General features: G+C 37.1%; 1 protein-coding gene across 3 annotated transcripts in view; it reads left to right on the forward strand.

Moving 5' to 3' along the window:
- Window positions 1-16,313, forward strand: part of LOC150109181 (uncharacterized) — a 648,231-nt gene that overhangs the window by 207,864 nt on the left and 424,054 nt on the right. The window lies entirely within an intron of this gene.

Genomic DNA, 16,313 nt, shown 5'->3' on the forward strand with positions numbered 1-16,313 from the left:
AAAGTTTCCTCAACGTAGTTTACTCTGCTCATACACATTTTAGCGTAGCTATAATGAGTGGAATTTGACTACTATAAGGCTACCTTTATGTCATTAATAATTAGTTTTTTATTCGGTCTGGAGTATAATATTAATCAAAGTTTATAGCGATTCTTTTTCTTCACAATAATCAATATTTGATTATTGTGAAGAAATAAGCAACTAAATATCTTATATATTTGATAACAACTATAACAATAGTTGCCATAGTTGTTATCAAACTATAACAACTATAGTTTGATCTTTAGCTATTAATTATTTAAAAGGAGACCTTGCAGGACAGAGATTCTTATCGGCTAGATTACAAGAAAGAATAAGAAGCTGTTCTTTATTACCACAATTTAAAATTTTTAACAATAAATATATGTTTTATAGTCTTTTTTTTCTCATCTCTAGGCTTCATTATTAATTATCTTATATAGAGTTGTGTTGGGGAACTACATGGCAATGCACTGACCATAATCCATTCAGTAACAAGAAAGTGTACCTTTGCACTTTCAACATATTGTTTGAGAATTAACTTTACTTTAATTCATTATCTGAAATCATTAAAAAATTATGAAATAGTCTTCAGTTTTTGTTTGATTAGGGGAATTTGCATGGACATAAAAATAGATTGAAATATTTTGAAATCATATATAGCAATAATTGTTCTCTCTCATCTTGAACTCTAACTTGTATCACCTGAAAAATAGATCATTTCCACATGAAGCCATCTCTTTTTTTTTTCTTTACTCAAGCAGAGTAAAAAAAAAAAGTAAGCTGCCTGTTTGAAATCTATTTTATTATAAAATCAGGTATTAACATAATTTTGTTAGATTTTCTAACAGGCTGATGTTCTGTGCTATTTTTTGGTATGGCCACAAATTGCAGAACTTCACACAACCTCATAAGATCAAAAATAAACAATTTATTTGTCTTGCCGGCCTGGTTGGCCGAGTAGTTAGCCTTTACATCCAGCCAAAAAGGCTGTGGGTTCGAATCCCACCGTGGGCATGGATGTTTGTGATTGTCTGTGAAAATATTAGTGGTGGTGGTCGGCGGTAGATGGCGTTGGTGTAGATGATGAAGGTAGTTGCGATTAGTGGAGACAGAGTTGTATAGTAGGTGCCCTCCCTCGATGAGTCTTTGGACTCCCTGGAGATGTTATGTAATAATAATAATAATTTATTACAGGTACTCGTATTGGTTTGAGAGGATCTTTTGTTTCATTTCCTCATTTTAGTATTACTTTTTCCCACACATATTCCACTAGTACGCACGCTTCTATGTGATTTCCAGAAAAGTTCTCAGGCATGACGAATATTGGTACATATTTGTATATTAAGTGGATTACGTCGTATAGCCTTGTGTCAAATCTTTCACAACACTACGTATTTGAAAGAGCAGGTATTCGTTCGATACTGTTCTCCAACTAAAGAAACTATGTCTATATTTTCAGCCATTTTCAAAGTTAGTCGATCTGTAGTACAGTGACGTGGGTTTTTGCTTCCTAGACACCTTTTTAAAATTTTAAACTCACAACTCAGAAAAATCGACCGTAGAACATAATAGAATTTTTTTTTATCTTAAAAGAAACGTTTCATGTGCTTATACTGCAAATGTATAATAACAATAGTATCTTATAAAAACTTATAAAAATGTAAGATAATGTGCAATGTCAAATGTGTATGTAAGATGCTAAAAATGTAATATTTGCATTTGATTTTTGCAATATTTGCTGTGTGTGTTTTGTATTGAATGTAAATACAATAAATATTATAATAATATATGTCTGTATTACGATTTTTTTTCCGATGGGGGCTGTGAAATATTTTAATTTTTCCAAAGGGGCCTTTACATCCATAAGTTTGGGAAGCACTGGCCTAAAGATTGATTCTTTAGGAATCACTGGCAATAAAGATTGATTCTCCGACATTTCTAAAGGAATGTCGGAGAATCAAAAGTAAATGGAGAAAAAAAAAACAACTATATATTCAACATGCATGTACTAAACACTGTGTATAAACAGTCCGTGAGGCTAGACGCAATAAATGTTCTTCACTGTGTTGGTTCAGTGAAGGGTGTGTTAACTCTGGTTATATCATTGGCCAGGTTTTTTACTAAATATCTTATAAATTAGAAAAATTACTAAAGAGAGAAAAATAGGTGAAATATTGCTGCGGTATAAGAATGATAGTAAAATGAGTATATCGAACTATACGGCAATTTTCATTTCTTCAGTGCTGATGGATATTTTTTGGGGAGGTTAATAATGCTCCTATATAGAACTAGCATTCCCAGAGTAGATTATTTATTGTGGTCAACATGGACTCAAAGATCTCATTTTAGTAATTTAATTGACATTTTAAACCATAAAGCAAAATAGGTGATTGGTGAAAGGAATACCTATACTGTGATATTTTTAAGTTTGCATTTTAGATTTTCCGTTACCATATAATTGATATCAGTGGTGTAGCTAGAGCTTTTGTAGGTAATCTTTCCCTCATTTTCATATTCACAGTTGCGATGACCATGTTGTGGTCACTGCCAATGTCGGCTCCAGGAAATGATCTGGTTCTTGTGAGGTTGATGGAGTTTTTAACTCTTGTGATTACAAGGTCAATTTGATTGTGTGTTTTACCATCGGGGAAGTCCATGTCCATCTTCTGGAAGGTTTATGGGAAAATAGAGTGTTAGTAATGGTAAGTTCATTTTGTTAGGCAAAATTGATCAATTCAAAACCTCTTTCGTTTGTCTCCCCATAGCCATACGGTCCGACAAATGGGAGATATTTGTCGATGTCTGTTCCAATTTTGGCATTCCAATCGCCCTGTACAATCAAAAGGTCTTTTCTATTCGCTCTGGTGATTGTTGCATTAAGATGACCATAAAACTCCTCTACTTCGGAGTCCTCGTGATCTGTGGTTGGGGCATAGACCTGTATGATGGTGATATTGAGTGGTTTTCCTCTCAGACGGACTAGAGCAATTCTGCTATTGATATGGTTGAATTTCGTGATGATTTGTGTATCAAAAACCCGACACCTTCTTTTCCATTGCAGTCACATCCGGAGTAAAAACGCAAATGTCGTTCATCTGTTGTTAGCTCTCCTGTTTTGGATCATCGAATTTCACAAAGTCCCATAACAGTCCATTCATATCTTTTTAGTTCGTGCTGTAGTAATATGAGTTGATCTGATTGTAGTAGAGTCCTAATATTCCAAGTTCCGGTCATTAAATGGTTGAGGAGCCTGAATCTGGATCCAGATTTTCCATTATTTTTGTCAGTGATATGGTAGCGCCAGTCGCTAACTTCTCATTGCCATCCCTGCAGCTGCTACCAAATGGCAACGTGGACCTTGTTGAACCGGGCGACGTCCGAGCCGGCATGGTGTGCTGTGTTAAATCCTTCGCCATGAATGTCTAATGGGCAGTAAATTAAGACAGATGGTACCAATCTCCTCTTCTGTCTTCGCCTGCTTGCATTTAGCTGGGCATAGCCCCTCTCACTACACACCAAAAATACCACAAAAATTCAAAACGACATATAGGGAAATAAATTAAAACACTATTTTTATTTCTGAATTGAAACTTTAATTTCAACATTCTAAAATGATATTTTTTTGCTTTTCTATTAGCAAAATGATCAATGACATTGGAGAAGTCTATCTCATAGTAATGTAGGTAATTCTTAATCAGTTTTATTTAGAAAACTCCTCTCACAACTAACAACACTTACAGCAACTGTGAGGAAAATTCGCAGTAATATTGCAATATTTGGAAATTAGTTCTCGAGACTGTATTTGAGAATTAATTGCAAAAGTTCAAAGTGCCACCCCTCCCCCTCTAGCTAAGCCTCTGGTTGATATCGTTGCAATGAATGGGTTTAGTATATGCTGATAGATGACTGTGTCAGTCAATCTCTGGCATAGGTTAAGACTGTGGATTAAAACATAGATTAAAACTGTGGTCTTGCAATCATAGCGAATCATAGTTGTTGAGCAACAAAAGCTCTCAACAGTATCAAGGAGTCCGAAGGGGGAAAGTAAGTTTCTGCAAGACTCAGTACCTGTGTCAGAACTGTTCGACTTTGTATCAGTAATATCTACTTGAAATCGTTTAATATTAAGCAGCCTGTGTAGCTCAGTGGATGTGGCATTTGCACATCGCAGCGCTTGACCGCACGAAGGAAGACTTGGTTTCAAATCTAGTCGGCGACCAGAGGAAATTTTTCTAAGCCTTTTTTCGACCGGTTCCCGAGTTGATCTCTGGCACAGGCAAGCGGATTTTTTCTCCTGGAAAGTCGGGTTTTTCGTGCCGTAAACTCAAGAAAATCGACCGTAGAACCCACATTATTTCACACATTAAATATATTGTGTTAGGGTTAGGGACCACGAGATGGCGAGATGGTTGAGCCATCTCTCTTCGTTGCATGCCGCTTAATTAGCGATAGCCTTAGGCCAGCTATCTCTGATTGAGTACCAGTGGAGATTGACCTGACACTCAGTGTCCAAAAGTTACATAGGGATAAACGGCCTCGCCTACTCCCTATACGGGAATAAAAAGGCGTTAGCTGATTTTTTGATTTGATAGATATTGAGTTGATGTGTTTGTGGATTATGTGCATCTGACTGACTTTTGAATAGCCTCAAAAGTCAGTCAGATGCGTGCCCGGTATAAAGTTTATGTACCAACAGCACCGTCGATAGGGTATAGCATAGAAGCAGCCTGCCTCACGTCGCAGCTTAATAAGGACGCTCGTTCAGCCATATTGCGCTAGGCGCCGTCGCCACGCCAACAGGAATTGTTAGCGTAACAAGTGCAAAAAGAAGTTTTTACAAGCTTAAACTGATTAAAAATTATTTGCGAACAGCAACGACCCAAGAAAGATTGGTTGGTCTAGCAACTATGTCGATAGAGGCAGACATAGCTTATAATTTAAATTTTGAAGCACTTATAAACAGTTTTATTGTGTGATATCCTGTAGAGCAAACATTTAATTAATATTATTATATAATAGTTTTGCATTAATCTTTCTCTTGTAATAAAAACAAAATAACAATTGAAGATTTTCTTATATTCTTGTCTTATGATCCATCAGGGGCGATATTTAATTGTTTGCCTCAGGGCGCTAAATTGTCTTCATGCATCTTAGCAATGTAACTTTAACTGCTTATCCACTGTTATCCTAAGATTTATGTGCCAGTCTACTTTATTTAGTATAATCTCAGATTTCTATCCATGAACCAATCTGCACTCATAGTTCTACATCTGTAGCTGAGTTCATGGATAGAAATCTGAGACTATACTTAATAAAATAGACTGGCACATAAATCTTAGGATAACAGTGGATAAGGTTACATTGCTAAGATGCATGAAGACAACTTAGAGAGCAGCTAGAAGAGAGAAAGATATTGACTAGATCAGTGCTTCCCAAACTTATGGATGTAAAGGCCCCCTTGGAAAATTTAAAATATTTCACGGCCCCCATCGGAAAAAAAAAAAAAATCGTAATAGATATATATTGTTGTAATATTTATTGTATTTATATTCAATACAAAACATACGCAGCGAATATCGCAAAAATCAAATGCAAATATTACATTTATAGCATCTTACATACACATTTGACATGTCACACCGAGTCTTAAAACATTTTAAATTTGTTTTCATTATTTCACGGTCCTCCCCTCAACAAACTAACGGGCCGCGGCCCACAGTTTGGGAATGGCTGAACTAGATGAGATAAGGTGATGGTTCATCTGTATAATGTTCTCATCAGATCACCTCTCAACTACTATGCTGAGATCAGATTGCCTGTATTTCGAAGATATCAGGAAATTTTGAAAGCATAAAGGTTCATAGTATTTAATCTGCAGTTTCTGGGGATGGAAACTAGGGAGCATATATATGTAGAAAAGATAGAAAGAAATAGATACTAAAGAAATTTTCCAGAACAAAAGGCAAATCACCATTCCTGAAAGTTGTTCAAGAGAGAGAGTCGAGTAGATTTGATTTTTGTTTATTCATTTAGATATAAAGAAATTAGAAAAACTTTATTTTTATGCATTACTAAGATCACAACGTGTTTCTTGACTGCAGTTCTTTTAGATTAAAGAAATTGAATAAAAATTTTCCTGTCTAACTTAGAAGCTGTTCGTCCTTGTCGGCTTCAAAGTACTCTCATTCACTTTGTATACACCGCTGCTAGCGTTCCTCCATCCTATGAAACATTTCTGGAACGCTTATTTCGGGATACTGCGCAACTCCGCTAGATATTTTTTTCTTTATGGAGTCAATCGACTCAAAATGTCTGCCTTTCAACGTTAATTTCAATTTGGGGAATAAAAAAAATGTCTGGTGGTGCAAGATCAGGCAATTGTTTCGTGTTTCGTCAAAATAGTTATGATGTGCGTGCGGGCGCATTATCATGATGAAGTATCCATCGGTTTTTCCTCTAAGCATTGGGCTTTTTCTTTCTGATAGCTTCACGAAGACGTTGCATTACCTCAAGATAATGTTCCTTGTTAATTTTCCTGCTTTGTGGAAGAAATTCTTGTGAAAATGTCCTCAGAATCGAAAAAAAAAAAACTGTCATCATCAATTTGACGTTTAACCGCACTTGTTTCGATCTTTTGGGTCGTGGTGACTCTTTTGATACCCACTGTGACAATTGATCTTCTGTTTCGATGTCATAGCCGTAAGCACACTTCTCATCCCTGGTAATGATGTTTTTTAAAAAGTTTTCATCCTCAGAAGCTCGACTAAAAAGCTATTGGCTCACATCAACTCAAATTTGTTTTGATCGTCAGTGAAAAGGCCAGGCACAAATTAGGCTTCAGTGCATTTTATGTTTAAATATTGTGTAAGAATCTCATGACAGACAGTTTTGAAATGCTTACTCCTTCGGCTACCTAATGAACAGTTAAACGGCGGTTAGCGGATGAATTCACGTACTTTTGCAATTTTGGTGAATTTTTGACGTTGATAGTCCTGAACGGGGATCATCGTCGACTGAAGATCGATTATCTTTGAAACTTTTCTACCAGTCGTTGAAGTCCGGCCTGAAGCCTCGTTCCCAAATGCTGTTTCATTTCAAATGTCTCCATGAAAGATTTTTCCAATTTGACGCGAAACTTCACACAAATTCGTTGATCATGAAAATCGCTCATTTTAAACACAACAAGAAAATCGCCAAACGCACCGAACACCTGTTGACCCAAACAGACGTAATACAATAATTAAGCAAAATATCACGTTGCGGTTTTCGCTAGGCTATTTCCCAATGCTGCCGCTAAATTGCAGCATATGAAGCACGCACAGCAACCATTGATTGAGAGAAAGAGAGAACATAAATCTATTCATTTATTTATTTTTTGGCATGGAAGTGGTATTTTGGTATGTGTGCAGATTATGAATAAATTTAAACAATGATGGTGCATTGAATTTGTACTTAGAATGGATATTTTATAATAATAAAACGATTTTTTCCCATTAGATATTTCAGATTGTTTTGAATTAAGGCAGAAACATTAAGACTTCTGTTAGTGTATTATGTTTAGAAACGAAACATATTAACCCACAAGAAAAATCTGAGAAAAAAGATGAAGGATATTCTTTCACTATTTCCTACGAAGATGGTGGATTATCCTGTCAAGAAACAGGATAAATCATTATTTATCCTGTTTCACACACACACACACACACACACACACACACACACACACACACACACACACACACACACACACACACACACACACACACACACACACACACACTGTTAACAGGCGCAGTATACTGGCGCTTCATGTCTTAGTTGCTTCTGCCATATTCAAAAAAAAAAAAAAAAAGACTGCTCTTTGAATTACCTGTTAAAAATTGCAATTTACGAAAATTCAGTCCATCTGCAACCAGAGCAATCAAGCTACAACACCACAGATTATACCCGCGTTCCCTATCTTTAAATAAATAAAATGAATTCTCTAACGCGTGTACTTTCCCAAAGAGAGACGGCAAACTTCTTTAAATCCTCACTGGAGTTTTGTACAGGGAATTTCCGGGAATATTTCAAATCTTTCTTGTCTAATGCCCAGAAAAAAAAAAAAAAGGGGGGGGGGCAAGCTCGAGACTTATAATAAAATTAAATTTACAAATCTGAAACAGAAACCTGGCGATTTTTTTACTGTAATTTTTAATTTTAATGAAATTTATCATTACACTGAATTCCAACTCGGAATAAAAGGGGAAAACATCCGAATGTTAGCTACATAAAGTGACGGGCGAGTCTGATTATTGTGTACAACAAATGAGTGATACTGTCAGCAGAATTCCCAAATATGCAAATTAGCTATGGCCTGAAAAAAGGCGTTTCAGAGTGTTTTTTTTTTTTTTCATCTGTGTCTGCTGTGAAAATAAGACATTTCCTGATAGCAAAAGGCTGACATAGTCAAATGGTTGAATGTGTCTTTCCGTGGTTCAAAGACTGTAGAAACAATTCCAACAGTCGTATATAGACGAGTGGATCAGCATTGGATATAAAAGATCCTTTTGTATTGTTGTTCATTCAAATCACACATTTTTTTTAAATTTTTTTATTTAGGATTTGTTCGCATACCCTAAAAATGTTCGTCGATTGATATAAAACTATGGTATGCAAACGTGATAAAAATATGAAAAGCCTTGAACATGGTTATGCATCTGACGAAGGGGTGGAAATATACGCTTTGGGTTCGGAACTTTTGAGTATGTCTAGTGATGAAATGAGAACATTCTACAGCAAAGCCAAATACTATAGATTGAATATCGACTTGTAAGAATAGGCTAGGTGGTAATTTGTAATGTCTATATACAAATACCCCAAGCGTCAGAAAGAAAGGGATTGACTTAATTGCTTTATTTAATACATTGTGGCCTAAGATTATTGGCATAAGTAAAATTTGGCTATCAGAAACAGATATGGTAACTGGGATCGAGTGTAATGGGTATACTATTTTTACGAATCACAGAAGAGATAGGAGAGGATGGGGATGTACTACTAATGATATCAAACAATTTAACTTCACTTAGGATAAAAACACAAGAAAACAATGATAGTAATAATGTCCCCTGTAGCAGAGGATTTGAGGCCATCTAGTGAGAATCACATTATAGTCATGAATACAGTCAGAAATCAAATTGATTACTTGCTAATTAATCAACGATTTCGAAGTTCTATAAAGAGTACAAAAACCTATCCTAGTTCAGATATTGCTTCTGATCATAATCTGCTGGTGGCAGAGTTAAAACTTAGACTCAAAGCTATACTTAAGAAACATCAACAAAAAAGGTTTGATTTAGGAAAATTTAAAAAAAAAACGAGAGATAAGAAACAAATTGAGTCAAGATCTGAATCAAGAGCTAGCACGTATCAAGAATGATGACATCACGAGGGTTGATGAATCATGGGACAAATTAAAATCTGTCTTCATAGAGAAATGTACCAATATCTTGTGTCCTAATAGAGCAGTAAAAAAGAAAGATTGGATAACTGGTGAAATTCTTTCTCTCATGGATCAACGCAGATCATATAAAAATCATATTCCAACAAAATATAAAGAGGTTCCAAAAATTATTAAATGCAAGATCAAAGAAGCAAAAGAAATCTGGATGAATGAAAGATGTAATGAAATAGAAATTCTATAGAAAAGCATGACAATTTTAATCTACACAAAAAGCTGAAAGAGACCTCAGGTATATTTAAGAAAATACAATTCTGTATCCTTCGAAACAAAAAGGAAGAAATAATATCCGAAAAGGATGACAAAATACAAGAGTTGGTGAAATATATGGAAGAATTCTTCACTGATAACAGACAGAACCCAGAAAATACTTATGAACATATGGAATATACATGCATTCTAAGATCAGAGGTAGAATGTGCACTGAACTCTACTAAAAATGGTAAAGCCTTAGGTACGGGTAGAATACCAGCAGAAAGAGTAAAGTTATTAGAAGGTGACAACATTAGTATATTAGTAAGGCTATTTAATAAGATCTACGATACAGGCTGTTTACAGTCGACCTTCATCATGCTACCTAAAAAAGCAAATGCGAAAACTTGTAATGATTATAGAATGATCTGCCTAATGAGTCATGTTCTCAAAATGTTTCTGAAAATAATTCAAAAAAGAATACACAGAAAATATGAATATATCATCAGTGATACCCAATTCGGTTTAGCAATAGTTCGGGAACAAGAGAGGCTCTTTTCTGTTCTCAAATCTTATTCCAAACATGTATTGACCAAAACAAGGAAATATTTCATTTGCTTCATCGACTTCGAGAAAGCATTTGACAAAGTCCAACATGCTAAAATGATTGCACTATTAAAAAGAATTGGATTAGATGGTAAAGACATCAGGATCATTGAAAACTTATATTGGAACCAAAAGGCATCTCTTAAAGTTGATGACATTATTACAGACTCCATTAACATCAAACGAGGAGTAAGGCAAGGATGTGTGCTGTCACTTCTTCTTTTTAACATATACTCAGAAGCCATATTTCAAAAAGTCTTAAAAGGAAGAAAGGAAAGGATTAATGTAAATGATGAAATCATCAGTAACATCCGATACGCTGATGACACAGCATCCTGGCTGACAATATTCAGGATCTTCAAAATCTTCTGGAACTAGCGAATGAAGAGAGTGAAAAATGGGATTAAAAATAAATATCATAAATAAAAAAAAATCAGCTAACGCCTTTTTTATTCCCGTATAGGGAGTAGGCGAGGCCGTTTTTAGCCCTATCTAACTTTTGGAGACTGAGTGGGCAGTTCAATCTCCACTGGCAGCCAATCAGAGATAGTTGGCCCAAGGCTATCACTAATTAAGCGGCACGCAGTGAAGAGAGACGGCACAAGTGCCGCCATCTCGTGTTCCCTAACCTTAACACAATATATTTAATGTCTGAAATAATATGGGTTTTACGGTCGATTTTCTTGAGTTTATGGGACCCGAGTTTCCGGGAGAAAAAAAAAAACCTGCTTGCCTGTGCCAGAGATCGACTAATTCGGGAAACGGTCGAAAAAAGCTTAGAAAAATTTCCTCTAGTCGCCGACTAGATTCGAAAGCAAGTCTTCCTTCGTGCGGTCAAGCGCCGTGGTGTGCAAACGTCACATCCACAGCAACGAAATCTAAATTCACGGTCATAAGCAAGAAACCAATTCTTAATTCAACCCTTTCTTTAAATGGAAAACAAATAGAAAGAGTGACAGAATTTTAAATATCTCGAATGTTGGTTAAATGAAGATTACAATCCAGAAATGGAACTAAAAGTTAGAATTGAAATGGCAAGAAAACATTTTCTCTTGATAAAATCAACACTGTGTCACGGTAGTTTAAATTTAGAGCTTAGAATATGCATGGTTAAATGTACTGCTGTATGATGCAGCAACTTGAACCTTGAAGACAACATCCGATTGTCTTCAATAAAAAGACTTGAAGCCTTTGAGATGTGGTTATACAGACGAATGTTAATAGTCCCATGGACAGCAAAAACATCCAATCAGGAAGTACTGGAACAAATGGGGAAACCACGTGAACTTTTTAGATACCATAAAAAGAAGGAAAACTGCATATCTTGGTCTTGGTAATGAAAAATATAAGATACTTCAATTGATTATAAAGGGAAGATAAATGGAAGAAGAGGACAAAGAAGACGAAGAAAATCTTGGCTGGAAGACATCAGACAGTGGACTGGCATAAATCTGAGAGACTGCTCAGAGTGGCAGAGAATTGCTCAAAATTTGACAAGGTAGTCGTCGAGCTCGACAGGAGATGGCACTCAAAGAAGAAGAAGATGACACAGCTATTTGAGTCATATATATATATATATATATATATAGCCTCCCTCGAATTTGGAATAATTTTGAAAAAAAAAAAAAAAAAAAAAAAATATATATATATATATATATATATATATGAAACCATCTTGCATCACTATCTCCCTAATCTCCCTAGTAATCAGCTGCAACCCTCTCAAAGAGAGAAAGCCACAGGATATATATATATATATATATAATATATATATATATAGATAGATAGATAGATATTTTTTTTTTTTTATTGTGAACATAACACTCTTATTTACAGGATTAACCGGTTTTGGGTTCTCTGCAGTCAGGCAGAGAGGTAAGGAAAGAGAGCATATTCTTTAACAAGAATATGCTCATATTCTTGTTAAAGTATGTTACATCGAAGTCACTTAAAAGACAAATTACATTTTTTTTTTTTTTTTAGATTAAAGCCATTAAGAGTTATTCTAACATGATACTGTATAAGATCATAAAAGTGGAAGAACATAGGAGTTTCTATTGCACAATATTGTCTATTTACATGAGAGTGCCAGCTGATTAATTTTCGCACTGTTAAGCACAACAATCCTTCTTTTTTCCCCTTTCTTTCTGGGGGGAATGGTGTCACTTCTATGCTGGAAAGTGAATTATAATGCAGTCGCCCTGCTCAGCCAGGAGTTGATTCCGTGGATTCCAGTCTTGGTGGAAAAGATCTAAGGTGTTGTTTTGCCTGTGGTGGTGATACTCGTGTAGGATCCGACTTCTCACCTTTTGTTGGAAGGCTCCAGTGAGTTGGTCAGTTGCCTCTCTCTGTGAAGTTGCTGTGCTGTCTGGTCTTGTATGTCTGAAGTAGAAGTTGTATATTACCGCTTTCACGGTGATGAAAAGGTAGTTGCAGAATGAATGGTTATTTGACTCCGCATGGACGAGATTGAAATATTTCTCTTCTGTATGAAGACTACCATAGGTGAGAGCTGCCGTTTCCCGAGACAAACTGATTAATTGGGTGTTGACTGGGCATTCCAAGTAGATATGCCGGACTGTTCCTAATTGGTAGCAGAACAGGCAGTTATCTGAGACGTTTGAGTTAAATTTTCGTAATATAGTAGGAGTGGGTAATATATTGTGCTACATTCTCCACTGAATATTTGCGTCAGGTTTGATGGCTCTTGTGCGATATGGTAGATCCCATTGAAATAGTGTTTGATCAGATGATGCAGGATTTTTCAATAAAGTGCTTTGGTTCGACTGTTGTGTTAGAGTGCTGTAGATCTTGTTGGTGTTGCTGGGTGTAAGTTTCTCCCATGAGTTATTGGTTTTTATCAGAAAGATAGGCGCCAGATCTGAGTTGGGAGGGCTAAGCCCCTCTTCTGTTATGCTATCAGGCATAGCGGCTTGAAAAGCGGCCTTTACGGTGTCTATCTGCTCAGACTGATTCCCATATTCCAGGTTTTCGAGAGAATTTGGAAAGCGCCAGGTGAGGCTTGGAGAAAGAATGTCCTCCAAGATCCTCACGCTTCGCCAGCTCCATGGAGGAAAGAAAAACTCTTTCTGAGTGATCGGGCTTCTTACCGTCGTGTTGTGAAAGATGGGTTCCATGAGGATTTCAGGTGGGGATGCTGTCTTCACTGTGTGCTGGAGGTTTAGCTTCTTCCATCGTCGAAAGGCATCTTTGTAGAAGTTTGTTAAATTTACAGGCACTTGAGCTGTTGTCATTCTTAAGGTTGTGGAGAGAGAGAGACCTCTAGTGGCAGAAGTGAAAATATATTCAGTGGTGTATTTGTGTGATATTTCCTGTTGTATGGTATTCAGGAGAAATCGAGCGCGGAACGTTGTTATCCTATTGTCAATGGAGGTCAAATTTTGTCCTCCATCTTTGAGAGAAGTACATAGCTTGGAGTATGAAAGCCAGTTTGTTTTGTTCCATATGAATCGATATATGGTTGACTTTATTTGTTTGATGAATTGCTCTGGTGGCGTAAGAATCTTTAGTGTATGCCAAAGGACACTGGTGGCTATTTGGTTAACGATTATTGCTCTCCCTCTTGTGGAGGCAGAGGCTCGTATTGCTGCCCACTTTCCTAGTACTTGCTTGAAACGCTTGTTCAGTGCCTCCCAGTTCTTATCCATATAAGAGGGTGTGTTTCCGAGGTAAATCCCCAGGTATTTGTTTCCCTCTGTGGACCAGGTACCAGACATTGGGGAATCCGTTCAGTTTTTCCATTTGCCACACAACAGTCCTGTGGTTTTATGTGTGTTTAGTTTCGCTCCTGAGGCTGCCTGATATTGTTGGTATGCCATCTGTATGTTATGGAAGTCCTCTTCTTTGCGGGTTATGATTGTAACATCATCAGCATATGCTGTCAGGGTTATGGTTTGGTAGGGAAGTTTAGGGTGGCATGCCCTGAGCAGCATGCTGAGTCTACACAAAAAGGGTTCAATGGCAATTGTGTAAAGAGGACCGGAGAGTGGACAGCCTTGTTTAATACCTCTGCTGTATGGTGCAGTTATGGTAAGCCTGTTGTTTATTTTCATGCAAAACTGTGCCTTGGCATACAACATCTTAATAGAGTGAATGATGCCTGAACCAAAGCCAAATGCTTTCAAGCAGTTGAAGAGGTACAGGTGTTCAACGCGGTCGAACGCTTTTTCTTGGTCTAGTGTTACAAGACCCATTGTTTTACTGTTGTTATTCGCTATGCTTATGAGATCCCTTATGAGGTGTAAGTTTTCGTGGATTGATCTTCCAGGGATGGAATAGCTCTGATGCCTATTTATAATTTCGCTCAGAGCGGGTTTAGTTTGTTGGCAATGGCTTTTGATATAATTTTGCAGTCGGTGTTTGTGATAGAGATGGGTCTCCAGTTTCCTAGTTTCGTCGCGTCTCCTTTCTTTGGAATGAGTTTAATAACTGATGTTGTCATATTGAGTGGGAAGCCATTGGTATTCGCGTCGACAAAAACTCTGTAGAGGATAGGTCCAAGCTGTTCCCAGAAGGACTGGTAAAATTCAGTGGTGAGCCCGTCTATGCCAGGAGATTTATCTTTAGGTAAGGAGGTGCAGGCTGTTTTCAGATCGTGTAACGTGATGGGGAGTTCTGTGTTACTCCTTGTTATTGGTGAGAGTCTTTTCACATCGGAGAGAATTATATTCATGGCCTCCATAGATGTTGAGTTGGCTTGGTACAAATTTTTGTAGTACTGCAAGGTATGTAAGAGGATTTCGTCATGATTTTCTATGATGTTTCCATTATCTGTTTTAATAGCAGATATAGTGGTGCACTCTTGTTGGCGTTTTTCTAGTTAGAAGAAATACTTAGTGGGGGCATCTGCGAAGTTAATATGTTTGCGTCGTGCTCTTATTAGTGCTCCTCTTGCAGAGTGCTCTAGGTGTGAGCGTATGGTGACTTCTAGGGATTGGTATTCCTCAGATTCTGAATGATGCAATTGCTGTTGTTGTTGCAAATTTTTAAGGACTGAATGCTTATTCAAATTTCTTCTGTGACTATATTTTTGGGTGAATACCCTAACTTTGGATTTATAAAGTGACCACCACTTGGAAATTGATTGTGAAGTAGGTATATCTCTGATGAGAGTTTCGATATAGATTTTGGAGGTTCTGAGATATTCTGTATCCTTTAGTAGGCTGTTGTTAAAAAATCCAGTATGCTCCTCCTTTGTGTCTGGTGTGTCCAGGAATGCAAATGCTAAGAAGGATGGAATCATGGTCTGATGCATGAGATGGATGGTAATTGACATTCCTGATGTAGGGTATTGTGTGCATCGAAGTGTAGTATCTGTCGAGCCGTGCCTGGTATAGGACACTGGTAGGACCACCTTTGGCTCTCCAGGAGAACACTTTCTCATGTAGGTGCAAGTGTCTGGAGGTGTCAGTCAGCTCGCAGTCATTTATTACATCCTGGAGAAGCTGAGCTAGTGCGTGTCGATGTTCTTGGCATTGCTGTCTGTCCATTGCAGGATCCAGAGTGCAGTTGAAATCCCCTGCAAGTATGATGTGGTCATTCACCTTGCTGAGGTGGTTTCGCACAAATTCTAGTACCTGCACTGCAAGCTGTTCATTTTGTGGGATGTATATGTTAATGATATATATTTTCTTCCCTGTCTGAGTTGTAATGAGTGCATATATTGCACATACAGGAAAGGTATCGATTATTTCTACTTTTAGAGCGCTGTTTTGGTGAATTCCAATGCTGACTCCAGATCCATGAAGTTGTATGGCAGGACAGTGGTGCATGGTATAAGGCCAGTTCTTCCAGTGTTGATATGAAGCTTTGCTGTTGCAATGGAAGTTAGTTTCCTGCAGCATAACTATTTCTGGCCGGTGGGCAACGATATGCTGCAGGACCAGCCTGTTTCGCAGTGGTGTGGCACATCCTCTAGCGTTTAGTGAGAGAAGATTTACTGAGGTGCTCATTATTTTATGGTTTAGTTTTATTT

This window comes from Typopeltis vanoorti, chromosome 2 (assembly GCF_054136105.1).
Source record: "Typopeltis vanoorti isolate ZY-2024b chromosome 2, IOZ_Tvanoo_1.0, whole genome shotgun sequence".
NCBI lineage: Eukaryota > Metazoa > Arthropoda > Arachnida > Uropygi > Thelyphonidae > Typopeltis > Typopeltis vanoorti.